Raw genomic sequence first — 11,119 nt, forward strand, 5'->3', positions numbered from 1 at the left:
CCTATGGGCACTTTTGCACACATAACTTAGAAATTCCGTGCTTATCTACTAACGCACGGAACTGACAGGACTAACAGATAGTATATTAAACCAATGCAAAAGAATACGGTTCTCGCTTTGAGGTTAGGGCACCACTTTTCCATGTTGGATGTGATGTCTCATATCTTGGAGGAGAGATTCCAACGAAACGGGATTCGAAACGACTTCAGTGTCGTTATTGTATTATTGAATTAATTAATTTTTGGTGCAGGGAACTTCTTTTTTAAGTGCGATTATTTATTAATATAGTCTTCGTATATACATACTCATGCGGTATTCTGAGGTATAGCGCGGGACTCATTGGAAACCTTTTATTAAATTTATACAATGATACGAACGTGTTATTAATTGTTGGCCGGAGAATTTTACGTATACGTCTTTGTTTGATTAGGCCTAAATTCAATATCTTCGTCTGAGTCATTAGAACTATTTAATAACATCAAAAATGGTCTACTTTAATTCGTAATATTACCCAGGTATTCAAAAATTAATTTAATAAATACACCTTTATTGTATTTATTCAGAATTTGTTGAAATATCAAACTATACACATCTCAGAGCTATTGTAGAAAAATGTGCTAACTTTGCAAGTAAAGTTAACACGTTTGTAAAATTACCCTTCATTGTGAAACAGAATGCTTGTAAAGTGAGCAAAATTTAATTTGTAAAGATTTTATTTCCTTTGTATAGTTCAACATTACAAACAAAAATTGTGGAACAGAAGTTTACAATCTACAAGGGAAGTTTACAAATTACAAATTAACAATTTACAAATAACAAGTAAAAGATTACAAATGCTTGTAAATTGTGTTTCACAATGCTATTTTATTAGTTTGTAAAGTCTGACGAACTTTACAAAATCAGCTAAAGGAATTTACAAATACGCATTATTGGTTACACAATATCGCCAACGACAGTTTACTAAAATCGCTAAGGAGCAGAGCTAAAATCGCTGTATTTTTAATACTGTCGATACATATGTTTATATTTTGTACTCAAATAGATTATTCTAAGCTTGCTGATTCATATTTCACCAACAGAAAATATAAAGTAATATTTGAAAAATTAAAAGTATTTAGATTTTTATATATTGGCGACAATGGAGTTTCATGTAATGTGATTGGTCGAGTATACCAATAATTCTATTACTTAAATAACCAAAGTTAGCGTAAAATTCAGTTAAATAAGTAAATAACAGATTTGGTCTACTTAAAATATGCAATTGATAAAATATTTACGATGTCTAAACACAAAATCAGGTTAATTGTTTGTGTTGATCCATCAGAATTTATTAATGTTGCATTCCTAATCTCTCAAACATTAGTGATCCCATCAGCAGCAAAAAAAATTCTGTGCTAAAGTAAATAACATTTTGGTGATCAAAAACCTGCCCCAAATTTAATTCTTTTAACAACGTCAACTAACCTGTGGGCACTTTTGCACACTGATATCTTAGAAATTCCGTGCTTATCTGCTGACCCACGGAACTAACAGCTAGTATGCATCCAATGCAAAACAATACAGTTCTCGCTTTGAGGTTAGGGCATCACTTTTCTCTTTTGGATGTCGGATATGATGTCCCATATATTATAGGTAGGAGAGATTCCGGCGAAACGGGACTCGAAACGACTTCAGAATACCGCGTAAGTAATGTCGCTATTGCATTATTGAATTATTTATTTTTGGCGCAGGGAACTACTTTATTAAGTTCGAGTATTTATTAAATACAATCTTCATATATAAATACTTACGCGGTATTCTGAAGTATAGCGCGGGACTCATTCGAAACCTTTCAATAAATTTATACAATGATACGAACGTGTTATTAATTCTTGCCCGGAGAATTTTACATATACGTCTTCGTTTGATTAGGCCTAAATTCAATATCTTCGTCTGAGTCATTAGAACTCCTTAATAACATCAAAACTGCTTTAGTTTAATTCTTAATACTATCCACTTACTCAAAAATCAATTTAATAAGCATTTATTTATTGTATTTATTATCATAAACCTGGTTCGAATTTAACTCTTTTAACAACATCAATTACCCTATGGGCACTTTTGCATACATAACTTAGAAATTCCGTGCTTATCTACTAAGGCACGGAACTGACAGGACTGACAGCTAGTATATTAAACCAATGCAAAACAATACAGTTCTCGCTTTGAAGTTAGGGCGCCACTTTTCCATGTTAGATGTGATGTCCCATATCTTGGAGGAGAGATTCCAGCGAAACGGGACTCGAAACGACTTCAGTGTCGTTATTGTATTATTGAATTAATTTATTTTTGGTGCAGGGAACTTCTTTTTTAAGTGCGATTATTTATTAAATACAGTCTTCGTATATAAATACTCATGCGGTATTCTGAAGTATAGTGCGGGACTCATTCGAAACCTTTCGTTAAATTCATACAATGATACGAACGTATTATTAATTCTTGGCCGGAAAATTTTACGTATACGTCTTTGTTTGATTAGGCCTAAATTCAATATCTTCGTCTGAGTCATTAGGACTACTTAATAACATCAAAACTGCTCTAGTTTAATTCTTAATATTACCCAGTTACTCAATAATTTTTTAAATAAATACATCTTTATTGTATTTATTCAGAATTTGTTGCAATATCAAACTTTACACATCTCAGAGCTATTGTAGAAAAATATGCTAACTTTACAAGTAAAGTTTACACGTTTGTAAAATTACCCTTCATTTGTAACAGAATGCTTGTAAAGTGAGCAAAATTTAATTTGTAAAGATTTTATTTCCTTTGTAAAGTTCAACATTACAAACAAAGATTGTGAAACAGATGTTTACAATCTACAAGCAAAGTTTACAAATTACAAAGCTTGTAAACATTGTGAAACAGGCCCCTGGTCGTTCACGAGGTACTTCCAGCTCCTTCAGCTCGCGACTCTCATCCAGCTCACAGCTCTTTTCACGACTCCCGCTCTCGAATAACCAATGGCCTTCACTGTATGATCACGTGACATCTGTAGTTACTTTGAGAAAGCCAGAGAATATGAGACCGCGCCGTACGCCGGTAACGGACGGATGTGGAACTAATATTACGCGGCTTTGTGAGAGCTGTCAGTTGATGTGTGTGTAGAAAAATATACGTATAACATTATAACGTTTATGTTGCAGGCTTTGTTTCTTCATCTATTTTGTTTAACATAATACAATTGTCCCTTTTATCCATCTGATTCCTAATGTCATAGATTAGATTATAATTGACAGTTTCGATATGTTACGCAACCAGGTCTTGAACGATGTCGTTCGCGAGCTGTCTAGCCTCTCGTGAGCGAACGAGTTAGCAGCCAGCTCGCGAACGAAAGAGCTGGCAACCAGCTCGCGAACGAAGGAACTGTCAACCAGCTCGTGAACGAACTGACTCTTTTGAACGACTCTCTCTTGGGATCGCGAGCTGACGAGCTAGCTAGATGGTGTCCTCTTCCCTTGTAGAGATGTGTGGCCGACCAGGGGCCAGTTTCACAATGTTTACAAGCTTTGTAATTTGTAAACTTTGCTTGTAGATTGTAAACTTCTGTTTCACAATCTTTGTTTGTAATGTTGAACTTTACAAAGGAAATAAAATCTTTACAAATTAAATTTTGCTCACTTCACAAGCATTCTGTTTCACAATGGAGGGTAATTTTACAAACGTGTAAACTTTACTTGTAAAGTTAGCACATTTTTCTACAATAGCTCTGAGAGGTGTAAAGTTTGATATTGCAACAAATTCTGAATAAATACAATAAAGATATATTTATTAAATTTATTTTTCAGTAACTGGGTAATATTAAGAATTAAACTAGAGCAATTTTGATGTTCTTAAGTAGTTCTAATGACACAGACGAAGATATTGAATTTAGGCTTAATCAAACAAAGACGTATACGTAAAATTTTCTGGCCAAGAATTAATAATACGTTCGTATCATTGTATGAATTTAATGAAAGGTTTCGAATGAGTCCCGCGCTATACTTCAGAATACCGCATGAGTATTTATATACGAAGACTGTATTAATAAATAATCGCACTTAAAAAAGAAGTTCCCTGCACCATAAATTAATTAATTCAATAATACAATAACGACACTGAAGTCGTTTCGAGTCCCGTGTCGCTGGAATCTCTCCTCCAAGATATGAGACATCACATCCAACATGGAAAAGTGGTGCCCTAACCTCAAAGCGAGAACTGTATTGTTTTGCATTGGTTTAATATACTAGCTGTCAGTCCTGTCAGTTCCGTGCGTTAGTAGATAAGCACGGAATTTCTAAGTTATGTGTGCAAAAGTGCCCATAGGGTAATTGATGTTGTTAAAAGAGTTAAATTCGAGACAGGTTTTTGATAATAAATACTTATTAAATTGATTTTTGAGTAAGTGGATAATATTAAGAATTAAACTAAAGCAGTTGTGTTGTTATTAATGAGTTGCAATGACTCAGACGAAGATATTGAATTTAGGCCTAAGCAAACGAAGACGTATACGTAAAATTCTCCTGGCAAGAAGAATTAATAACACGTTCGTATCATTGTATAAATTTAATGAAAGGTTTCGAATGAGTCCCGCGCTATACTTCAGAATACCGCTTAAGTATTTATATACGAAGATTGTATTTAATAAATACTCGAACTCAATAAAGAAGTTCCCTGCACCAAAAATAAATAATTCAATAATGCAATAGCGACACTACTTACGCGGTATTCTGAAGTCGTTTCGAGTCCCGTTTCGCTGGAATCTCTCTACCTACAAGGTATGGGACATCATATCCAACATCCAAAAGAGAAAAGTGATGCCCTAACCTCAAAGCGAGAAGTGTAGTTTTGCATTGGATGCATACTAGCTGTCAGTTCCGTGGGTTAGTAGATAAGCACGGAATTTCTAAGATATCAGTGTGCAAAAGTGCCCACAGGGTAGTTGATGTTGTTAAAATAGTTAAATTCGGGGCAGGTTTTTGAGCACCAAAATGTTATTTACTATAGCACAGAATTTTTATGCTGCTGATGGGATCACTAATGTTTGAGAGGTTAGGAATGCGACGTTAATAAATACTGATGCTTCAACACAAACAATTAACCTGATTTTGTGTTTAGACATCGTAATTATTTTATCAATTGCATATTTGTACGTGGACCAAATCTGTTATTTACTTATTTAACTGAATTTTATGATAACTTTGGTCATTTAAGTAATAAAAATATTGATATACTAGACGAATCACATAACATGAAACTCCATTGTCGCCAATATATAAAAATCTAAATACTTTATATTTTCTGTTGGTGAAATATGAATCAGCAAGCTTAGAATAATCTATTTGAGTACAAAGTATAAACATATGTATCGACAGTAGTAAAAATACAGCGATTTTAGCTCTGCTCCTTAGCGATTTTGGTAAACTGTCGTTGGCGATATTGTGTAACCAATAATGCGTATTTGTAAATTTCTTTAGCTGATTTTGTAAAGTTCGTCAGACTTTACAAACTAATAAAATAACATTGTGAAACACAATTTACAAGCATTTGTAATCTTTTACTTGTTATTTGTAAATTGTTAATTTGTATTTTGTAAGGATTGTGAAACGGGCCCCAGGAATTGGATGATTCGAAATTTCATTGTTCTCAAGAAATAATTTTGCCCACCTCTTAGCAGTTGTCAATGGAACTCCTATCTCTCTTGCTGCACTCGATGCAGAGTGACCTATGCAAACGAGAGCAGCAAGTTGTTGTCGCTGTTGCTGTCTGTCTGCTCCGTAGACAAATAACAGAGGTTGTAACAGCGAATAGGGATTATAAAGAATGGACACTGAGCGAATTTGCCTGTGTTTTGTTTCTCTGTGCGCCAGCGGCTAGTTCCACTTTCAAGCGCTAGAGGTAGTGTAATCGAGCATACGCCAAGATAATAATTGAGAATAGAATTAAGATACAGGATCCAAACATCGCCTACCTTATTGCATAAGCCAGTAACGCTTTGCTTCAAATAAATTCAAGTTAACAGCTTTTCCTTATTTCTCAGTGACAAACTAGTTGTAATAATAATATTTTATATTTCAGATATCATGAATTATATTATAAAATAATATAATACATTATAAAATTAAGTATCGAATTCGTTTAATATTTGTATTTAATATAATATAGGTATATGGTTTTACTTCTCGTAAGAGTTTAGTTTTTCCATTTTCAGCGCTATCAAATCATTACATATTTTAATTGTTGTTGGGGGTCAACGTCTGAACTCTCATTATAAAGGAACTCTAGAGTCTAGACATTACAGTTAATGAGGATTTATTATTTTATGGATCCAATTTATTTTATTTGAGTACATAATGTACCTAAATGTATTAATTGCATGTGTGTCGACTGCTAGCTGGTGTGATGTCAGCGCCAACTCTAGGGAGAAAGCAGAATCTGACACTCTAGCTGGCTTGAAGGTCATTGGAATCGGTCCGGCTACATCAAAGGTACCGACGCGAAGTGTCCATTCTTTATAATCCCTATTCGCTGGTTGTAATAGGAATGAAAACACATAAGCAAAACATATAAACGCAGAATTCGACTCAGAGATCGATTTGTTGATATGTTTGCCATCTATTGAGGAGCTATTGAAGGAACGAGGAAATGTTGCTTACACCCCTCTGTAGATGTCTCTCATTGCAAGTTGTAAGGACACCTGTTATAGTTGCACCCCCCCTGGTCTGCTATATCTGCCATCCTGTTGAGTAATGACGAGACTGACTGTCAACGATGTCAATGCTCCCTGTGAAGAATATAAGTAAACAAAAAATACAGAAAGCTAAACTCCAATATGAACTGAAGAAAGGTAAACAGTATCACTTCAGTATTGCCATTATTAAAGAAAATAGAACTAAGTTCTATGTTTACAATGGTAACATGTTTTAATGTTGTACTTAAAAATATTTTTAAAAGCTTTAAATCAGATATAAATGCGGACTGTTTTATTAACAGACAAGAGTGTTGCTTGGGGAAGGGGTTGTGCTATATACAGAACATTCAATCGATTTCCAGGCGATGTCGCCACTTGGTACTTTGTAAATGGTGTTTATTATAAAAACTTATTATTGTAAATTTGTAATGTAAAAAATTAAGGCTAACGCAGATTCGAACCTACTACAACCATTGTTATCTGGTTTACACCCATGCTTAAGCTAGCTACGCTACAGTGGCTCATACTTTAACCCATCATATTACGTAGCTTTCTCGTTCATCTTCGTTTCAGTAAACTGGATATGTTGTTGACTACGAAGTATCTAAAGACATTCGAACCACTCTTTTACACATATCAAGGGACTCTGAAAAAATAATATTAACTGAGGGTACCTAAGTGTAAATTATTGGAAAATGTAATCTCCATCTTACGATGTTTGGTGACGTATACACGTCCGTTGATGTGACATATTAATGAATTTAAATACTATTATAGTCACAATCATGCCATGATATGAAAGAAAAATTCGATTCGCGCTCGAGGTTGTGAAATTTTTCTTTCATACCATGGCATGATTGTGTCTATAATAGTATTTAAATTCATTATTGGAAAATGTTTTGTATACCAAGAGCATTAAGGATATATTGTTCAATACATGGAATGATTTGCATTCAGTGCTTGGATCTTTTATAACACACAGGACTATATTAAATGTTATAATAATTATTAAACATTTCACTTAGAAAATATAAAATATCATACACATGAAGCCTTCAATTCCAAAACTGTCTACATCCATTCTTAACAATTTTCAGGAAACGCCAAAAACATAACTTTTTTCCTAATTGTTTGCAGTGTTCGTCATATTTGAAGCTTATTTATGGGAGGAAAGAGGGAATTTAGGCACAACATTCATTAGAAAATTGCTAGAGACATTTAGGTAGATGACGAAACCGCCATTATCTCAGTTTTTTAAAAAATGAATTTAGACAGTTTTGGAATTGGACGCTTCACATTATTTTAACCATTTTAAAATCTACAAATGTAAGACATACACACACGCATTTCAAAAGGAAACAGGGCAAGTCTTTTTTTAACAAACTGATATTTTTGACTCTTTACATCTTTTACGGTATGTCTTAAGTTTTCTATTTGCTTCTCTAGTTCAGATAGCTTATAAAAAACTGAATCATCTCCTCCTGTAGCAAAAAGATACCTCCACAGTCTCTAATGTTACATCTACATCTGCTCTTGAAGGAAAAGAACACTTTTATCATCATTACTACCATCACCACTAGTACCAGCACTGTTATCCTGAAGATGGGTGTCGAGAATGTCCATAGTTTGTTCCTTACCCAGTGATCACATTATACTCCATGAGAAAAACACGTGGTCACAGAATTTTTTACTTGTTTCTGCATAATATGACGTATTTATAGCAAATTTTACGTTGGTACCGTAGTCTTAATTTATGTTCAATTTTTCGTATGGATGCCATTTTTTCCTACATTTGGCGGAAACAACATAAATTGCAAGAAGTTTGAAACTACAACAGCATAAATACAGGAGAAAAATATATTATAATAGGAAAACTGAAGGGACCAATGACGGGAAAATGTTAACTGCGGAAATGTAAAAGTGGAATTCGACTGTATTGTTATGCATGTAAAATATGAAGATATTGGAGCTGAATCCTCAGAGTTTGACATATGGAAAGTGTGTCATAAATCACAGTCCAACAGAATTATACTGTAATGGGTCACCTGATGGCATGGAGGAATTTGCTGCAGATATACAATGGAAAGATCTACATGCTATGGTCTGAGGCACACCACTCCATTATCAGACGGTGACAGTAAAACTTTCATCCATCTATAAAATCTAAATGTTTATGATTAGAAATGATTGGTTTCTGCAATCACAATAAATGCGAAATGTGCTCAAATGCTGTCGAAATAAGTTATTTTCAAATCCACAATAAAATGCGAAATTATGTACAAAATGCGAAATGTGTTTCTGCGATATAAGTACGAAATTATATTTTGTGAGATATTTTTGTGCTTAAAAAAATCAGAATCTATCCAAAGCCCCCACCACATATAGGTTCTTACACATTTTAAAATAGTTTGGTCACCCCACCATGTTAGCTTTTATAGTACAAATAGCACAAGAATGTGACCTCATACCCACTTTGTTGTTAATCTGTAAGTTATCTCGAGTTTTCATCTAATCTGTCCGGTGCTGGTAGTAGAATATTGGCTGCCTATGTGATCTCTTTAGGTTCAGTGTTCATTCGCAAAAAAGTTGTATGTGGTAGTGGGTGATTATAATGGTTCAGAATAAAATCACATCATATCTTCTGGCACATTTCTTATGTTCACAATTTCACTGTAATTTTATATGTTCTTTACTTATTTATTACTTTTAAGAATTTAAACAGGAAAACCTAGAAACTATACCTGTTAACATATTGATGACAATGAATTTTGACCATCAAACTTTCCATAAAAATTGTTCCATTCCAAAATTGGGATAAATTTAACCCAACAATATTCAAACGCATTTCCAGCAATGACTAATTGCTTGTATTATTTTCATATTTATAGTACCTCTCAAATAAATTTAGTATTGTTGTGGCATGTTATTCACTCAGTTTCATTACATTTTCTGAGGTGTAAACAGTGGTTTATGCAGAATTTTGTCAAGGGGGGTTATTATTAAAATTGTTTACAATTTACATTATTGATATTTTAAAATTTGTGTATTATTGCTATTATTATTATTATTATTATTATTATTATTATTATTATTATTATTATTATTATTATTATCATCATCACGGTATATTCATTTAATATCCTTATAAAATCTTTGAAATGTAATTTCTTCACAGTCATCCAAATTTTAACAAACAAGTTAAATTTCATTGTGTCAGCTTCATTTTATTACAAGGTTGGTACTAGATGGTAGGTCCCTCTATAATAAATATGGAATTGTTACAATCCGAATGTGCCGCAGCACCAAGCATAGTGACTATACTGAAAGAGGGGTAGGAGGACTATGCCTTATGTCGATGCAGATTTTGTTACACTGACAGTGAAAAATTAGAGAAGGGAAAATGATTACGATAAAAGAATACTCGAATCTAAATATGTCATTTTTTTTAAGTTCAAGGGAGGGTTTCAAACCCGGTAACCCCTCCTTGCGTACACCCCTGAGTGTAAGCATCATTTTTCTGGTTGGGGTGAATTACCCCACAAACGTATTCAGATAAAATCAAAATTTACTCTAAAGACCTCTGGGTATAACAGATTTGGGAGCTGTATTTATACCCATACTTTCAACTCAATGGCAGAACAAGACCCACAAAGTTGGCAAATCAATAATTGGCTTGATGAAGATGATGAAGACTGAAGACTATGCGCTTTTACCCTTGATTAATAGCAACATAGTATCAAGGGAAATTAAATTAAGGGTTTATAAAATCTTAATACGACCAGTTTTAACGTATGGGGCTGAGAAATGGACTTTAAATAAAGATGTATGCACAAAAATTGCCATATATGAAAGGAAAATTTTGAGGAGGATTTCTGGGGCCGTAAAGGTGGATGATAGATGGAGAAACAGATACAACAAGGAGTTGTATAAAATGTACAAGGAAACAGATACAGAATCCTTCGTAAGAATATTAAGATTAAGGTGGTTAGGGCATATAGAATGGATGGAAGCAACAAGGAAGGTCGGCATGATTTTAAATAATTACCCAGATGCACCAGTTTGAGAGGAAGATCACGATCCAGATGGTGGGATTGTGTAAACCGAGACTTATCAAGATTTGGAGTAAGAAATTGGAAACGATATGCGGATGATAGAGATGAATGGAACAGGTTCATCGAGGAGGTTAAGGCTCTTCTGGGCTGTTACACCAATTAAGAAGAAGAAGAAGACGATGAAGGAGAGTGTATTGAAGGTGATGAACATGATAGCAACAATGACCATTTATCAGATAGTGACCACAATAGTATTTCTGAACAAGAAAGTATGGAAATTGGTGATGATAGTGATTTATTAAGATGATTTTATATACATAGGTAAGGATGATAGTGTCTGGAAAAAATAAATAAATAA

This window comes from Periplaneta americana, chromosome 10 (assembly GCF_040183065.1).
Source record: "Periplaneta americana isolate PAMFEO1 chromosome 10, P.americana_PAMFEO1_priV1, whole genome shotgun sequence".
NCBI lineage: Eukaryota > Metazoa > Arthropoda > Insecta > Blattodea > Blattidae > Periplaneta > Periplaneta americana.